The sequence below is a fragment of the Triticum dicoccoides genome, chromosome 2A (assembly GCF_002162155.2).
Source record: "Triticum dicoccoides isolate Atlit2015 ecotype Zavitan chromosome 2A, WEW_v2.0, whole genome shotgun sequence".
In the NCBI taxonomy this organism is placed as follows: domain Eukaryota; kingdom Viridiplantae; phylum Streptophyta; class Magnoliopsida; order Poales; family Poaceae; genus Triticum; species Triticum dicoccoides.
This window is the reverse complement of record NC_041382.1, coordinates 463,083,609-463,093,743: the sequence shown is the minus strand read 5'-3', so window position 1 is coordinate 463,093,743 and position 10,135 is coordinate 463,083,609.

Sequence of the window (10,135 nt, the reverse complement as noted above, 5' to 3'; positions counted from 1 at the left end):
AAAATGGTATTTCTATGCTTGAAAACAAGGCCTAGGGTTCATACTTCCACTAGTGCAAGTTCTCTCAACAATGATAACATAATTAGATCATATGGCAATTCCTCAACATGTGACAAAAGTCACTCCAAAGTTCCTATCACAGAGAACATAAGATGAAATTGCTTGTAGGGTACGAAACCAGCTCAAAGTTATTCTTTCTGATCAATCCATTGAGCTATTCCTATAAGTGTCACAAACAGCCCTAGATTTCGTAGTAAAATAACACCATATGACACACATCAATCAACCCTAATGTCACCTAGATACTCCAATGTCACCACAAATATCTGTGGGTCAATTATACGATATGCATCAAACAACTTCAGATTCATAATATTCAATCCAACGTAAAGAACCTCAAAGAGTGCCCCAAGATTTCTACCGGAGAAACAAGGAGAAAATGTGCATCAACCCCTATGCATAGATTACCCCAATGTCACCTCGGGAATCCACGAGTTGAGTGCCAAAACATACATCAAGTGAATCAATAGAACACCCCATTGTCACCACGGGCATCCCAGGCAATACAACGTTCTCAAATCCGTAAAAGTATTCAATCCAATAATAGTGAAACCTCAAAGGTAAAACTCAATTCATGGCAAGAAGGTAGAGAGGGAGAAACACCATATGATTCAACTATAGTAACAAAGCTCGTGGTACATCAAGATCGTGCCAAATCAAGAACACGAGAGAGAGAGAGAGAGAGATCAAAACACATAGCTACTGGTACATACCCTCAGCCCCGAGGGTGAACTACTCCCTCCTCATCATGGAGAGCGTCGGGATGATGAAGATGGCCACCGGTGATGGTTTCTCCCGACGGCGGGGTGCCAGAATGGGCTCCCGATTGGTTTTTCATGTATACAGAGGCTTGTGGTGGCGGAACTCCCGATCTAGGTTTTGTTCTGGGATTTTGGGGATTTATAACAGGTGTGGGCGTCGGGGACAAGTCAAGGGGGCCCGCGAGGTGACGAAAAGGTAGGAGGGCACGCCCTAGGGGGTGGGGGCACCCCCCACCCTTGTGGTTACCCCGGGACTCCTATCTGGTATCTTTTTGCTCCAGTATTTTTTATATTTTCCAAAAATATTCTTCGTAAATTTTCAGCCGATTCCGAGAACTTTTATTTCTGCACAAAAACAACACCACGGTAGTTCTGCTGAAAACAGCGTCAGTCCGGGTTAGTTCTAATCAAATCATACCAAAATCATATAGAATTGTTGTAAACATGGCATGAATACTTCATAAATTATAGATATGTTGGAGACGTAAAAGCACCCCCAAGCTTAATTCTTGCTTGTCCTCGAGTAGGTAAATGATAATAGAAATAATTTATGAAGTGTGAATGCTAGCAAGTGCACAAGTTTGATAAATGATAATTTCAATCACTTTTTCTAGCATCATTACATATCATAATAGTAGCGCATCTCATAAAACTTCTCATGATCAAGTAACAAGTTATTCACATGTTAAAGTATAGACCATAAAGTTTCTTGAAAACTAACAAACCATGTTCTTAGTCATCAAACAATTCCAATTCATCTTATTTTTAGGAAGGCTCTATTGAAGAGCTTTGATTTAGCAAATCCCACATACTCAACTATCATATAGTCTTCCATGATTGCTAACACTCAAAGCATATTTTTAGAACAAATAGCATTCGTCAAACACAGAGAAAGATAGGGGCTTAATGTTTCGCCTCCCAACTTATTTATCATATAGATAATTGTCAACAATAATAATTCATGATCAAATATATTTGAATGTCCATATATGCTTGGATCTTTCCCCACCGCATGATGCTTGCCAACTAAAGAATAATTGAGGTTGAAATAGGAAGGGATACTATTGACTCTTGCATAATAGTAAATACATGAAAGTAAAAGATAGGCCCTTCACAGACGGAAGCAGAGGTTCTGATGCGCTTTTAAACGTTGAATGTGCAAACCCTTAATGCAAAGGAACGTCACGTTGTATTGCCCTTTGTGATAGCAACCTTTATTACGTTGTCCGTCACTTTTATTTCTTTACCTCACAAGTTCGTACAACGCTTATTTTCCCTTACAATAAAATATCATACATATTTGGGAGCAATTTTTATTGCTTTTTTCTCCGATGACAACATACTTGAAGGATCTTATTCAATCCATAGGTAGATATGGTGGACACTCATGGCATGAAACGGGGTTTAAGGGTTCTAGATGCACAAGTAGTATCTCTACTTAGTACAATATTTTGGCTAGCAAAAGATCCTAAGCTAGAACCACATGTTAGAGGATCCATAACAATATAACTTCTATTCAAATATACCCAAACATAACTCATTACATTGGCTTCCTTTTCCAACTTCAACTAATTTTCTCAAGTTTGAAAATAATTAATGGGGCTCACAATCATAGAAGATGTCCAAGATAGTATATATATATATATATATATGTGAAATCTCTCTTCCTTCAATATTCTTTCATGAATTGTTCAAGTGACCAATGTTGAGTTTGCTAACTTTCAATAAATTTTACCACCTATACTTCTTATAAGTGAAGTCATTACTCCCCATGGGATAAGCATATGAAGCATGTATAATTTTAGATCTATGATATTCAATTCATTCAACCATTTACTCATATGATTTAAGTGAAAGCACGTGAGTAAATGACAAACTACTCCAAAAAGATATAAGTGAAGAACAATGGGTAGTCAAATAATTAACTAGCCATGGGAGGACTCTCTCTCATTCAAGATTTCAGATCCAATGATTTTATTCAAATAGCAAGTAAAATGAAAATACGCTCCAAGAAAAACACATATCATGTGAAGAATAAAAATATAGCCCCGAGTAAGGTATACCGATGGTTTTGAAGATGAAAGAGGGGATGCCTTTCGGGGCATCCCCAAGCTTAGGCGCTTGAGTCTTCCTTGAATATTACCTTGGGGTGCCTTGGGCATCCCCAAGCTTAGGATCTTTCCACTCCTTATTCTCCTCGAATCGATATCTCACCCAAAACTTGAAAACTTCAATCACACAAAACTTAACGGAACTTCGTGAGATGGGTTCGTATGATAGAGAGTAAATCATTCACTTTGGTACTGTCAAAGACAAGATTCATAATTGTTCTCACACAATTCCTACTGTACCATATCATTTCTACAATTTATATTGAGCAATATAAGCCATAGAAACTAGAAAACAAGCAAACTATGCATTGAAAACAGAATCGGCCAGAAACAGAACGGTCTGTAATGATCTGAACAACAACCATACTTCTGATACTCCAATTTTTTTTGAAAAATTAGGAACGTACGCAATTTGTATATCAATCTTTTGTAAAAAAGTTGGAAGTTTTCAATGCTCCAGTAATTTTAAACAATTCTGTGACTGGGCGCAAAAGTTTCTGTTTTTGGACAGAATCAAGTCAACTATCATCCACACTACCCCAAAGGCTTTACTTGGCACTTTATTCAAACAAAAAATACAAAAAATGATTACTACAATAGCTTAATTATGTGAACACATAAAAACAGTATGGGTAAATATTGGGTTTCCTCCCAACAAGCACTTTTCTTTAATGCCTTTTTAGCTAGGCATGATATTTTAATGACACTCTTCCAAGCCCAATTTCGATGATAGTCTTATTCATACTCTAAAATGTATAAGTGAAGTTCATGGAGCATTCTAAAATTAATATAGATTTACCAACATACGAGCTCAAAATATATAAGTGAAGCACACGAAGCATTCTATAAAGCCATACTCAAAAGATTTAAGTGAAGGACAAAGAGCATTCTATAAAGCCATACTCAAAAGATTTAACTGAAGCACATGAAGCATTCCATAAATCAATGAACGACTATCTCATACTAGCATGGTACATAAAGGAAAATAAAGGAAAAATAAACTCAAAAGACACATATCATGTGAACAAAACAAAAACTGAGGTATACTGATAATTGCTGAGGAATAAAGAAGGGATGCCAACCGGGGCATCCCCAAGCTTAGATGCTTGAGTATCCTTGAAATATTTACTTGGGGTGCCTTGGGAATCCCCAAGGTTGAACTCATGTCTCTCCTTATTCTTCTCATATCAGTAACTCCTCGATCTTCGAACACTTCATCCACACAAAACTTAACCAAAAACTTTGTGAGATCCGTTAGTATAATAAAGCAAATCACTACCTTTAGGTACTGTTGTAAACTCATTCAAATTTCATATTAGCATTATATCTACTGTATTCCAACTTCACCATGGTTCATACCCCGCGATACTACCCATAGATTCATCAAAATAAGTGAACAACACATAGAAAACAGAATCTGTCAAGAACAGGACAGACTGTAGCAATCTGGAACTTTCGTATACTTCTATAACTCCAATAATTATAAGAAAATAGGACAATCTAAATTCTTTTTAGGACAGTAATGTGTAAAATTTCAAGATTTTATCATCCTCGAGTAAAAAATAAAAATTCAAATACTACAACAACAGTTTCTGTTTTTCTGCTGCACACACCAAACAAGAAAATTTGAACATTCTAAAGCCAAACCTTGGCATATTACTTTTATAATACAATGAATATATACAAGGGGATAATTATTTTTGAGAAACTTCCATGAAAAATTCTACATTGTTTGTGTCGTGGAATTGTCACGGCAGATGTCCTAGCGAAAGGACTTAGTCGTAGGGCCATTGCAACTAGGAAGCTTAAAGGGGTTAATCGGGACAAAGGACATGAGAAGGTTTATACTAGTTTGGCCCCTTATGGTGAAGGTAAGGCCTAGTCCAGTTGATGTTGTATTGCTAGGGTTCGATGACCAAGGAGAGAATCCACTAGCTTGGCTATCGATCTGTTGATTCTTGTCCCTAAGCCGCCGTTGGGTCGTCCCCTTATATACACGGGTTGACGCCTGGCGGCCGACAGAGTCCCGGCCGGCTCATAAAACGTGTCCAGCTCGGTGACTTCTTGTACATGCCTTTATTTACAAGTCTTTCGTTACATATGGCGGTTTACAATATTGGGCCTTAAGCCGCCTCTGGGCTTAGGCCTTCAACAATTCTTAATAAACTATCACCTTGAATATTACTGGGCTTCCCTTAACAACCCACCATTAGGATTGACCCGGCCCCTCCTGGGCGGGTCATCCATGGTAGCTATATCCCCAACATTAGGCCCTAGGTTGACTTGAGCTTTGTTCTTTGTCAATCTTCCACACTTAGACGAAATCCATCTTCCTCTGTCTGTAAAAAATCTGTAACCCGCCATGACGTCATCTTCCGAAAACATGAAAGCCTGCTATGACGTCATCTTCAACGAATCTTTATCTTTTAATGTCTTCTGAGAATCGAGGCGTCCGTTTAGCTGGATACTCATTATTTTGGTCTTCCTCAATTTTCGTGCCTGCCTGTTCACTTATCCCCTTATAAATAGGCTCGGTCGGTCCTTCCTCTTTCTTCTTCCTTCCATCTTCTCGCCACCTCTCTGCCTCTCGAACTCGGTCGTTGCCATAGCGCTCACCGTCGCCCTCAACGTTGGGTGCTGCATCACCCTGAGCTTGTCCAGAGAACCATGGCAACCCTTCGCAGTAGATCTGCATTCGTAAGTTCCTACCTTTCTGCGCCCTTAGATCTGTATTAGGGTTGCGAGTTCATCAGTGCTCTTCACCGTTCATCGCAGACCTTATTGTAGCTTCTTCTCTGTACCCTCTTTTGATCTATAAGAAATGTAAAACTTATGCGGTAGTGGTTTTACGCCCATTTTAGATGCTAATAGATCCCTTTCCTTTGTACAGATACCTTCTTAGAGCTGATGAACTCCTCCACACTCGTTTTTTAGGTCTAAATTTATTTTTCTTTTCTGGCCCATTTTGATCCAGAATAATAGAAATAGCTTGGGAAACTTGTTTGTCTCAACACTTAGCCAATTCTGTTTCTGGCTTCCTTCGAATGTCTTTAGTCATGGCAGCTTATCACGCCGGCTCACTTTTCCTTTATATGTCATTAGCCCTTACTTAAGCCGCCATTACTCATTTGTACCATCATCATTTAACTTTTAATTTCACCATTGAATTGAACCGGCACATTACTTTCTTTTCAGTTTGTCCTTTGCTCATCATGCCGTCAAAAGCACCAACTGTCTGCAACTGGGTCCCTTCCACAGTTACTAAGGATACTTTGAAGGAATTTGTCACCATAGGATTTTTGCCAGCGAAAAATGTTATGTCTTATCGTGCACCTGACTCGGACGAAGAACAGCCTCAGCCCAAAGACGGTGAAGTTATCATTTTCACTGATCACATGAACTGGGGCTTCTCACCACCCGACTCAAAATTGTTCCGAGACGTTCTGCATTTTTTTTGAAGCTTCGCCCACAAGACATTGGACCCAACTCTATATCCAATATCTGCAATTTTCAAGTTCTTTGTGAGGTATATCTTCAAGAAGAACCGACCATGGAACTCTTCAGATAATACTTTTATCTGAACCGCCAGAACGACTGCACCAACGGCCTTAGTTTGGAGCTTGGTGGAATCTCAATTCAGCACCGACAGGGCACTATCTTTCCCTTAATAGTCTTACCGAGCCATCCCAAAGATTGGAATCAGACCTGGTTCTACTGCCAAGATACGTCACCAGCCAATGAAAAACCACTGCCAAGTTATCGCGCGGAGCGTCTAGATTCCAAGTTTGTGCTCCCTAATAAGCTTACCGCTGCTGAACGCAGGAAACTTATTCTATCTATTAAAAGGATTCAAGCTTTATTGGGGAACGACTTAACTAGAGTTGACCTGGCCCGTTGCTGGGTCGCATGGCGGGTCATCCCTCTAAGCCGCCGATCCAAGTTAATGTATGAGTATGGCGGAGGCCCAAATGACTCTTTGCATTATAGCTCTGTTCAATTGACTGAAGAAGACGTTGTTGCAATGTCAACCATCCTCGTGAACGGCAAATATGAGGACTGCAGTAAGGTTGGGTTAAACCCCTTCTGCAAACTTAACCCAGCACCAAAGGTGAAAATCCCTGACCTCTTTCTCTTTTTGTGTTTCCCTCGGTAGTTTAAATACTTGCATGACGTTTTAACCTGTTTATTTGTTGACAGGCCAAATCTGACTTCTGGAAGGCCAAGTATGATCACGAAGCTGCCAAGAAGGCTAGAGCCGCTACCATAGCCGCTAGAAGAACAACCCGGAAGCCCAAGAAGAAGAAGACTGCATCTGACATGTTCCAGCTGGATGATTCTGAGTCGGAAGTAGCCCTTGACTCCCTTGGCCAATTTTTCAACTATCTTATTGACACTGACTATTCCCAGGATGACACGGGGGCCAGCCAGGCCGTGGAAGAAGAGGTAACTATTTCCTCTGACTCAGCCCCTTTGCCAAGACAGAAACTTCGACTGTTTACCCGGAAAGTAAGGTTTTTGCACCCTTTGGCTTATTTGGACCCTCATTTTCTTTTGAAAAAGCAGCAACATGAGAGCCGCCGTCAGGCCCGGACTAATGACGACGATGAACCGCCTTCCGGCCAACAAGCAGAATGCGGCGGAGCCATGGTGGGCAAGATGCCCAACGTTATATGGCTTGAAGGCCCCTTCGTGGACACCATAAAGGGGTGGCAATCGGTGTGGTTCTACATCACCGAGCCGCGCGACGCCAAATGGGTGGCTGCCCCCAAGTTTCGATCCAGAATCCCCACGCGGCTCACCTCCTGGAAAGAGAAGGGCATGTCCTGGGGTTCATCGGTAGAACTGGACGGACTCCAGAAATGTATCCGGAATATGGCCGGCAAGAAGCTCAAGCTTGTCAATATAGTCCAGGTCATGCTCATCCGCCGGATCCTCCCGTGCCAACAACGGGACTTCAACTTGTGGGAGTTCGACCCGGCCCAGCACCAGACTCTGAGCGAGCTCTTCGACACGATGCACAAGGACGTCTGGAAGGTGCTGTTCAAGGGCGCCGAGGTCCCTCCCTCCCTCACCGAGGACCGCGGGCTAAGCGCGAAGCGCCAAGCGCATTCCGTGAGTTCTATACATCCGGTAGGATATTTATTTCCCCTAGCTTAACCATGTGCGGGGTCTGAGCTCCATGCCTTTGACAGGACTGGGTGGAGACATCGGGGCAGATTAACTGTCCGGCCCCTCTGCTCGAAGACACTGCGGATGCTCTCCTGACGGAGATGCTGACTCCGGCTCCTTACAAGGTGCCGGAGAAGACCAAGAAGGCTAAGGGAACCCGAAAGAGTTCCCGACACCAGGCGTTATCGGACTTATCGTCCGATAACTCCGAGATGCACTCCTCCCCCGAAGACGAGGAGGAAGATGAAGATGCTCCCCCTTCAGTCGGGGGAGACAAGAAGAGGAAGGCCGCCCCAACCGGGGGGGCGAAGGGTCCAAGAAGGGAAGGACTCTCCTTCCGGACTACTCCACCACCGTCGCCGAAGGCGAAGACGAGTGGCTGCTCAGGGCCAAGCCCCTGTCAAAGTCGTAAGTATTCGGATACCAGAGTAACTCATAGCACTCCTTTGTCGCACTACTTCTCCTAACGTCGGATTATGATTGTGTAGACCGCCCCGAACCCGTATCGACGTATCCTCGTCGGACGGCTCCCTGGGCTTGTCGGATATGGATAGCGATCCACTTCCGACCGTCACCTCCCCTTGCCCTACGGATAACGCCAAGGTGTTGTCTCAAGAGGCACTGGGTCGAGGGGAGACAGTCCCGGAGGTGCCTCAAAGCGACCTTCCGGACTCCGGGAGCGGGGGGAGCAAAGCCCCCAAGGGCTCCGAGTTCGGCCCTCAGCCGAACACCGCGCCAGAACCTCCAGTGGTTCCAGACTCGGGCAAGCGGCCTCCTTCCAAGAGGGGAAAGACGCATGTGCCAGTGACCTCTGCCCATCCAGAGGCACCAGACAATCTGCTGGGAGCGCTTCGCAGCACTTTCATTGACGAAGAGCACCACACTATTATGAGTGCGGTGGTCCAGAAGGTTCAGTCCGCCAAGAGCGGACTGACTGAAGCATGTGCCAGCCTTCTAACAGGCTTTGAGGTAAGTTTTTGAAATATAGGAGAAATATTACCACATAGATAGTAGCCCCTGATGCTCTGTTCCGTGTTCACAAAGAAAAGCCAAACAGAGGATCAAACAATATCGCAGGAGTCTAATATAAGTATGTCTATATGCGTATGCAGGCTTCGCTGCTGGCCTCTGCCGCACTGACTGCGGAGGTCGCCGCACTGAAGCAGGACCTTAAAGGGTCCAAGGAAGAGCTCGGCCTTGCCAAGAGGCAGCTCGAGGAGAACAAAGGTAAGTAGTACCTAGTCTATGGATCTATATAAAAGGAAAGCGATTGCAAAATGACAGGATTATCATAAATTTGCCAGGGGCCATGACTGAGGTGGCGACCCTGAAGCAAGCGTTGTCCGAGGCCGAAAACAAAGCGGCCAAGGAGCGCACCGAGCGGGAGAGGCATGAGGCACGGGTGGGCGAGGTGCAGCAAGAGCTCCACGCTCTCATGATGAAGCACGAGGCGCTGGAGCTTGACTTGAAGACGCGAGAGTCCGAGCTTGCCACGGCCCTTGAGGGTGCAAAGAGTGCCAAGGCCGAAGCCCAAAAGGCCCTCCAGGAGATTGATGCGATGGAGAAGATAGCGGCGGGTAAGGCATTCTATATGCAAAGTAAGCATGTGAAAGTAAATTACTTGTTACTTACCCGAATCCGGAGCTCTCCAGGAGCATTCGCAGATTTACCCCGCAGCGTGTCGGATGCCGCAAAATTTTACTGGGTCGAGGAGGGAAGCTCGACGGAGAAGTTGTTCTGGGCCCAGTATACTGGGACCGAACACCCAGTACCTATGAGCGACCAGCTAAAGCAGCTGGTCGAGCTACACAAGGCGGCCGAACAGGCCATGAGGGGCTTGATAGTCCGGATGTGGCCTGGCGACGCCCTTCCCAACAGCTACTTCGGCTTGGTGAGGCGGCTTATGGATGTCTGCCCACGGCTGGAAGTTATCAAGCGGTCTGTTTGCATCGAAGGTGCACGCCGGGCTTTCGCCCGTGTGAAGGTACAATGGGACAAGCTGGACGCCGTGAAGCTGATCAAGGAAGGGCCGCC